At 38.2% G+C, this 8,789-nt stretch overlaps 1 protein-coding gene across 1 annotated transcript in view; it reads left to right on the top strand.

Annotated features, from left to right (window-relative positions):
- The first annotated feature begins 3,692 nt into the window (after positions 1-3,692).
- Positions 3,693-8,789, top strand: part of LOC107091351 (C-terminal-binding protein 2-like) — an 80,004-nt gene continuing 74,907 nt past the window's right edge. Inside the window, exon 1 of the mRNA XM_015385203.1 lies at positions 3,693-4,012. The gene's annotated coding sequence lies outside the window, so the exon portion shown is untranslated. The remainder of the gene's footprint in view (positions 4,013-8,789) is intronic.

Raw genomic sequence — 8,789 nt, forward strand, 5'->3', positions numbered from 1 at the left:
GGGCAGTAATTGTTTAAAACAGTGCTATTTTCAAAAAGTCCAGTTGTGGGACTTAAAATTACTTTGTGGTGTTTTAGTATTTCCTATAAATCTTTATTTATAGAGAAATAGTCAGTGATTTCTGTATCTACTTTGATCAGAGAAGAATTTTTTTTAATTGGGAATCTTTATCTAAATAAAGCTTTACCATAAAGTAAATAGACCATATTCTTGACAAAAGATTACATGTAGATTCATATTATAAACACAATAATATGGTTAATTAATAACCCCTGTTGTTTGGTTTTCACTTTAAAAAACATAAGAAAATGCATAATGGGCCTGGTCTTTAGAAGGCTTGCTTGTCTTAAAAAAGTGTTTGTATGAGCAGATAACATCTTTCCAGAATGTGCAGAGTGATTTCTGTTGCTAATTCAGCACACAGTGTGTGTACAGTAAACCATTTTTTGAGTCTTTGCCTCTTGATTTAAAAAATCCTATTTTATCTGGAATCTTTGAAAATCGACTCTAGGAAGAAAAAGTAAATTAACAAACTGGACAACATTAACTTGATATGACATTTGGAATCTGAGTAGTAGTTGAATTAATTCATTCAGATCCCACTGTGTGTTCGTTTATTACTATAGTAAAATCTTGTTGTCATAATTCAAACTGTGATCTATTGATTTTATTTTTATCCTCATCATATCCTTCTGCTTGTTCCCGGTGTGAGCATATGCTTCTTTTTGCTTGTCTTTTGGCTACTCCTGGTCTTTCGGAGATTTTGGGTCCATGCCCAGTATTATATTGTGTTAGGGGTGGCTACAGGAATGGAGATATTTCAGTAAAGGTCCAAGATCCACCAAGCCCTAGACCACACGCAAAAAAGTGCAGGTTGTACAAAAACTGCATTTTTTTCAGTGTGTACACCAATAGCAAAACTAATATATAGCAGATGAGTATTTTCATCCATGTTTGCACACACTGGTTTAGTTTGACTAAATTTTCCTGACTGATGTCTTAAATCGTGATATAGCAGGATTTTCTTATTTGGTTTCACTTGCTTAAACATATAAATAGGTTATCCTGAGTATTATGGAGGTTCATCGTTCTTGCCCTGATAACTTGGCTGGCATATTTTGATATTTGCATGATGCCATACAAGAAGGCATTGTTTTGGGATTGCATATAATGAAATAAACAAAGGGTATAAAACAAAATCATCTGGGCTGTAGCCTACCAGTTTGTTCAGAGGAAAAGTAATTTCAGCATAAACATGTGACTTTAAGAAAATAATTAAGGACAGCTTTCTTTCATTTATCTTCACATATTCAACTTTTTGCATTTTTTTAACTAGCATTTTGATTGTTGATACTTTTGGTTTACTTTTCCATCCACTGCGACTAGAATGATTTCTGTTTCGTCTTACTTGATTAAAAAAGCAGGAAGCTGAGAAAATCTAGTTCATAGATGTTCATAAATGTGAAGCAGAACTTCATCGAACCCAGAACCTTTTTGCTGCAAGGCAGCAGTGTTACCCACTGCAACACTGAGCAGCCATTCAAATCTATATGATAAATGTTATTTAGAGCAGCGGTTCTCAAAACTGTTATTAAAAATAACTATGCTAATTTTAAGTCAGTCAAATATCAGCACACCAACAGACAGTAAGAAAGAGAAAAACCTGAAATTTTTGCTGCATTTTAGTATTGCACATTTCATTGTTATTCTGAGGTGGAAATGGTTTAATTTGTTTAAAATTAAGTGAAATCACAAATCACCTTGGTTTAAATACCCATCATGAAACCATAGCCCTCATCTCAGTGATAATAGGCTATGGCAAATATACTATAATCAAATAAAGACCCACAGTGTGTCAAGGACATGTTTCCACACTAGTACACTGCCTCCAACAGCAGCCTGAACTGTTAACCCATGGCAGAGTGGATCCATGATTTCATTGTTTAGGACAAATTCTGATCACATCATTAGATCATGAAGGCTCAGTACTCTTTTTCTCTACTGTGTTACTGTCCAGTTTTAATGAGCCTGGGCTGACAGAAGTGGTAACCGATGTGGTCTTCAGCCAATGTAGACCATCTACTTCAAGGTCTGAGATGTTATGTGCCTTCTGTAGGAGTGCACTGTATTGCATCAGGTGTCTGTTTGCAGTGTAATCGGTCGGAGGGCTAAAGAAGGAGGGCTTTTCCCAGGGTCTTACGGTATTTACTGTATGCAAGGACTTCCACTGGATACCAAAAGCCCCACGGAGTTCAAAGTTACCTACCGTAAATCCTTCTTCTCCTCCATTCTGAGGCAGAGTTTGAAATTCAGTTACAGGTTAACAGATCCCCCATGTTTCTGGCCAGTGACAGTTCTTACATGAAACCCCTGCATGGTTAGCCCATTAATGGACTTATGCATCAATTAATAGACTTGTGCATCATCATACCAAGGCAGCTTTAAGTAAAATGGTAACAGCGGATTCTGGGGTTTGATGAAATGCAGAACATCCCTTCGGAAAGTGGGTCTGCCTTCTTTTAGCTTTAAGTGGAAATCACCTTTGACTGCCCATGTAACAAAGAATTAAAAGACTTTTTCAGTACACAGCTGACAAATAAATAATGCTGCCATGGCATCTGCCCATATCGTGTTAAACGGCCAGCCAAAGGTATAAGTGAACTAAGTCATTTTTTCTTTTAAAAATATTATATAATAGCTGTATGTGGTCGGCCTCGGCAGATGGCCACTGGTTCTGGTTCTGCTCTAGGTTTCCTTCTGTTAAAAGGGAGTTTTTCCTCTCCACTGTCGCTACAAGCATGCTTAGTGTGAGGAATTGCATTTGAGTCAATGAGTCAGTGCAATCAACTGGATTTCCTTAGATAGAAAACTTTGAATCAAGTTGACTGCATGATCTGGTGAACTTTAAAGTGCCTTGAGATGACATGTGTTGTAAGTTGGTGCTATAGAAATAAACTGAATTGAATTGAATATATTCAAACATCCATGCTCTCTAAATAATAGGTATAGTGGATAAAATTCTTTCAGTTTTGAGATCTGGGGTGTAAATCTTTCCCATCGTTTCTCTATCCACGGGCACGGATAAATAAACCGAGAGCACAGTTTCTAAATCTGCGTGCACGGATTGGAAAACCGCGCGCTCAGTTTATCAATCCGTGCCCACGGATTTCCGACCAGCTTTTCTTTTTTTTTTTTACCCTGACACCCAGGGGGCCACCAATGATTGGGCAAGGGTGGACACTCCTGGCCCCCCATCTAGCTCCACCCCTGTTGTTGGGAACAGTGATGGTTATAAATTCTTAAAGCTGCTGGGAGGAAGGATCTGTGATAACGCTCGCTGGTGCATTTGGTGCAGCAGTCACTAAAGGAGCTCTCCAGTTCTGCAACAGCTGATCAAACAGAGATATACATTTATTTAAGATCTTTTTTGTTTCCCAACTCCTGCACTTGAGTTCAGAGAGCATCCAATCACAGAGCTTCCATTTAGGAGAATTTAAAACAAAAACTTCAAATTTCCTTTTGAATCTTAGTGGAAATTGAAAGTGGCCTGATATCAATGTGCATTTTTTTAGAATGTACCCACCGTCCATCATCATCCAGTGGAGGAACATTCTTATCTTTGCAGTGTGCATGTGAGGAGTGCGCAAAGGCTCCGCCTCACTCCAAGAGCGAGAGAGGGGGGGCGAAAGGAAAAGCAAACTGATACACACCTCTCAATCCTGGCAGCAGGAAAAGAATAGGAGTGTTTATGAAGCTTATAAGTAAACAGTGGGATAACCAGGCGCACCAAGAGCCCAGGCTTTCTGCCCTGGTTAAAAATAAACTCGATAGCGGCACCGTTTCGCAGGGCTGGAGATTGTCCCGTTGCATGCAGGATTGAAGTTTTTTTTTTTTGTTTTTTTTTCCATGCCATCTAAAGGTGGATCATTATCTTAATCCGAAATAACAAGCGAATTTGAAATGCGTAGCCTGCGATGCTATTTCTGGGAAGCCCTAAAAGCCGACGTTTGAGGTAGGAATCCGGATTGTTGCAAAAAGAGAGAGAAGGGAAGAAAAAAGGTGGAATATTTCCGTGTGTGGAGAGAGCGCTGCGTCCTCGCATCGCTGTCCATGCGTCCCTGCGCCATCAGCAAAGGAGGGACGAAGGAGGGTGGGAGTAGACATTAGCAGATCCAAGCGCCTCACAGTGAGGTGAAACCTGGATCCTAATGAGTGGATTCATTTCAAATCCAATTAGGGATTAATTTGATTCATTCTTTAGAATGCGCGCACGTTGCAATGCATGCTGGCACTGATTTCTGCTGGGAAAGTTTCAAAGTTTGGTGTATTTAGTAATCCACTTTGCACTTCTCTTGTTTTGACAGGCAGAGTGGGAACTGCTTCTCAAAAGGCCACTCTCACTTATTTCTTCTCTTTTTTTTTTACTGCAGTTGGAGGCTGTGGTGGAAGAAAGGTTTAAGTGGAGGAGGATGGGCCCCATTGTCTGACCAGTGAAGGGGTGGGGATAGAAGCTGTATGCAGATGTGCTGCTGGCAATGGACATCTGCTCTACCCCCCTGGGCATTGTCACAACAGGCAGGGGAACTTTGGTGTGCAGAGAAAAGGCCCTTTGTGCTAATAATGTGCAGACCTTGGCCTGAAGTCGCCTCTGGATCGCAGTGTTTGCATTTCAGATGCCACAGTATTAAAACATTTAATCATCTTGCTTTGATTTAAAGATTGAGATTATATGCTGTTGTTTTCTTCAAACAAACAAACAAAAAAAGATGCAACAGATATTATTTACTCTTCCCAACCTACATCACTGCCTTCATCCAGCACCCACTCCTTTGCTTGAAGGGAAGGTTGAACTTTGGATTCAAATATGAAAGCTGGCCTCTATAGCAAAAACAAAAACAAAAGCACCTGAAGCAGTGTCGCAACAGACTTGACAGGTTCTTCTTGGCCTTTTTTTTTTTATCATTGCTGGAAAGATAAGAAAAATGCAGATTTGGTTCTTTAATATTTATAACAGCTTTTGTGAGATATTACACAAGCTGTGTGTGTATATGCATTCATGTTTGTATTGGAAACCAGGAGCCTCATTTGCCTCAACAGATATTCCCTGGTGGCTGGTGGAGTCAGTGTACTGTGATTATGAACATGATTCATGCTTGTAGGGATGAGCGGTGTACATGGCTGATCTGCTGCTCGCCGTGCTTTTTTAGCCACGTACCATCAGTGTATTACAGCACAGTGGATGACTGAGAGGCGAGCCGGACAGCTGCTCAACCAGAGAAGAGAAAGGTGATAGATTACATCCAGGATTACTCTTGAATGACTGCCATGTGAAGAAAAAAGAGCTTCAAGTTTAGCAACAAGGCATAAAAAATAGGATAACTGCCTGTTTATTGAAGGAGTTACATTCTAAGGGTTGAATACTCCATTTAACTTTCTAATATGGATTAAATATCAGATTTTTTTTAAAGAATTGCCAGAATGGCAGAAGAGTTTAGAAGTTCCTATGGTTCAGTTTGGGAGGATTTTACTGTCATGTGATGGGATTGTGCTATGCATTGTGGAGCCGAGGTAATGGCTGTGAAATTACACTGTGGAATCTGAAGAAGCCAGAAAATATGTCTAATGTCCATCAGAAGCTAAGAAGAGAGGATTAGGGAGTTATAATGAGTCATTTGACTTTTTGTTTTTGCTGCAGTTTTTTTTCCCTTTGGGTAGGTAGTGGTCTTGGTGGGGAGGGGGGGTGGGAGTATTTCTTGTGGTTTTGGGAGCTAGAAAAATTGAAGACTAATAGTTCAGTAATTGAAATAATAAGGAAATGTAAACAGATTTTTCTTGTTGCTTCTTTTTTCAGACTTTGGGTTCCCATATATTTTTTATGTTTTATATCCAATCAAAATCTTTATTGCCTAGTAACATTATGGCAGGTGTTTTGGATGGATGGATGGATGGATGGATGGATGGATGGATGGATGGATGGATGGATGGATGGATGGATGGATGGATGGATGGATGGAACCTATTGACATTAGATACATAAACAGCTTCTAATTCTTAATTTTCTCCCTCCCATATCAAACTGAATACTTTCTTCTTTTCCAGATGTTGCTGGATTTCACTGTAACACAGAAAAGATAACTAAACAAACAAATAAATGTGTTTAAAGTTGAACAGCATATAAAGAAAATAACACAATTATCCACATTTATGCAAAGCGTGTGTCACAAAAAATGTATTATCACAATAAAACTCTGCAGCTTAACAGCTTTGATGCTTAAACAAAGCAAAAAAAAAGGGTCCGGCGCTGTGATGTGGCATGCTTTCCAAACTGTAGCCTCTGTGTTGCATAGAGGAAAACTACTTCCTCAAACCTTTGAGCAGCTGCTAATAGTTTAGCCTCAGACGACATGTTTAAAAAAATATCCTCTGTGTTTTGTGTAATTGGCGCCCTATCTTTGTGCACCTGTTCCTGGCTTGTTGTAACTTGCCCTGTTGTGTCTTTGAAGAATCCCAGTTTCTGTGTTTGTGGTTGTCGAGGACAGTTATGAGAGTGGATGTGTGCTGCCTCAGACAGCAGCAGCAGCAGGTGTCTGATTCTCCTCACTGATAAGAGCTGTTTGCCCCTCGCTCTTTGAAGAAAACCGGTCGCCAAGATTCCCAGTGTGTGTGTGTGTGTGTGTGTGTGTGTGGGCGCACTCGCTCTTGTGTGCTGCGGCTGATATGATGTACACTGTGGCAAGAAATGAATAACTCCTTAGTTGTTTGCTCTTAAGTGCAGCCAAGTAATTTTTCATACTCTGGAGGCTGTTTCCCGCTGTGTAGCTTTGTCTCACCACATCACAATCCGATGCAAGCTTGTTTGGAAGCGTTGCCAATTCTGAATTATGCATTTAACTCACTACTGAGCTGCTGTAGGAGCAGGAAAACAAACACCATCTTCCTCTGCTGTTACCTAAAGGTTTTTAATTAAGGCAATCAAACCTAAGAAGGTGGTTTTGTCCATTGCTGCCACAGCACCTTCACCACCTTGTGGTATAGAGGATGTTAAAAACATATAAATTAATCCTTGATCATCCCACAGCAGGGAAAATTGGATGTATTAACAGCCAAGGAAAGTGTGTATAATGAATCAAAATATGTGCACATTTACTGTAATAACAAAAAAAACCCTCATATTTAGGGAAAACAGAACTTTTCAACATATTAGATACAAAAAAATACAGGTTAAACATTTTCTAACATTATAGCTTCCATAACTTTTGACATCTCAAATAATTAGTTTTTTAGGACATAAAAGCGACCTTAACTTTCTCACATCCATACAGAAGTAGAAAAGTTTAAAATGTTAAATATGTTCCGAGTATTTAAATTTTTTTTTTTTAGCAGTAGGGAGAAGGATGGTTAGAGCTTAGTCAATCAGAATTGCTGCAAAGATCTGTGTCTTACTTTGTTAAAAACTTTAACATAGGATGCTTTAATGCACCGGGAATTTTTTTATTCAAATATAGGTCCAGAAAATTAGATCTAGATCATTAATAGGTATTTTAAGCAGATTGTTGTTTGTAACATATGGTCAAATCAATAAGTGAAATTGTTTCCAACACACAAAAATAGCATTTTACATAGGGCTTGGTAATTTATCGATTAATTCATTTCTAATTCAATTTATGTAGCGCCAATTCATAACACAAGTAATCTCAAGGCACTTTACAGTTCAATCAGATCATCCAGTCAAATTAGTTCAAAGTTTTCTAAGGAAAACCAGTTGATTGCATCGACTCATTGACTCGAAGGCAATCCCTCTCACTAAGCATGCTTGTAGTGAGAGTGGAGAGGAAAAACTCTCTTTTAACAGGAAGATTATTTTCTCCATTTATGAAAATTAATGTTTAGAAATATGGTTACTTTTTTCCACCAATCCATTCCTTGGGCTTCCATAGCATACAGTCACAACAGTTCATTAGATTTTGTTCTTAGATGTGCACCTATTACTGATAATCTAGCTCACTGTGTAATACCCATTAGCAAACATTTAGGGTGCTATATTTTCATTGTGAAGCATCAATGTAATTTGTCATATTTTATCTTAAAATGTAAGGGAGAAAGCAAAAATTTATTAGTTAGATTTGGTAGGAAAAAACTGGAGATTTGATTTTTAAGCTATAGATAGCCCAGCCTCAGTTATACTGTATGGCTTTCTGTCTCTAGACCTGTTGAATTTAGAAAAACTCTCCCCAACATTTCTAAATGATCTAGAGTACTAAGTGAATTCTAGTGCAACATGTAGTGTCCTGCTGATAAAAATGGTATGTTCAAAATAATTAACATCAGGGTTGACAATATTAGTGGCAGCAGATTTTTTTTAAAACAAGTATTTCAAAACTATCTGATCCCATTCTTTCCCTCCAAAAGTTTTTTTTTCTTAGAATCTTACATCATCTCAGACCATATATACTTGGATGAATGGTTAAGCTTATGTCTTTGAAAATTTTTTGTTTTTTACTCCAAGTCTTTACAAAACTTCAAAGTATTCAATATATAATAGGGATGCACGATATAATCGGTCCCCTATCGGTATCGGCTTGTATCGGCCGTAAAACCAAATATCGGACATCGGCCACCCCACCGATATTTAACCCGATATTTGATCAGCTTCTGAGTTTCTAAAGTCTAACAAAAAAAAATAAATACTACTTCTTCTTCTTCCTCAAAAACGTTTTTTTTTACAGACTTAAAAACTTCTAAAGACGAGGGAAAAAATATTGATACATTAAAATATCACAATATCATCA

This window comes from Cyprinodon variegatus, unplaced genomic scaffold (assembly GCF_000732505.1).
Source record: "Cyprinodon variegatus isolate N-32 unplaced genomic scaffold, C_variegatus-1.0 Scaffold333, whole genome shotgun sequence".
Classification (NCBI taxonomy): Eukaryota; Metazoa; Chordata; class Actinopteri; order Cyprinodontiformes; family Cyprinodontidae; genus Cyprinodon; species Cyprinodon variegatus.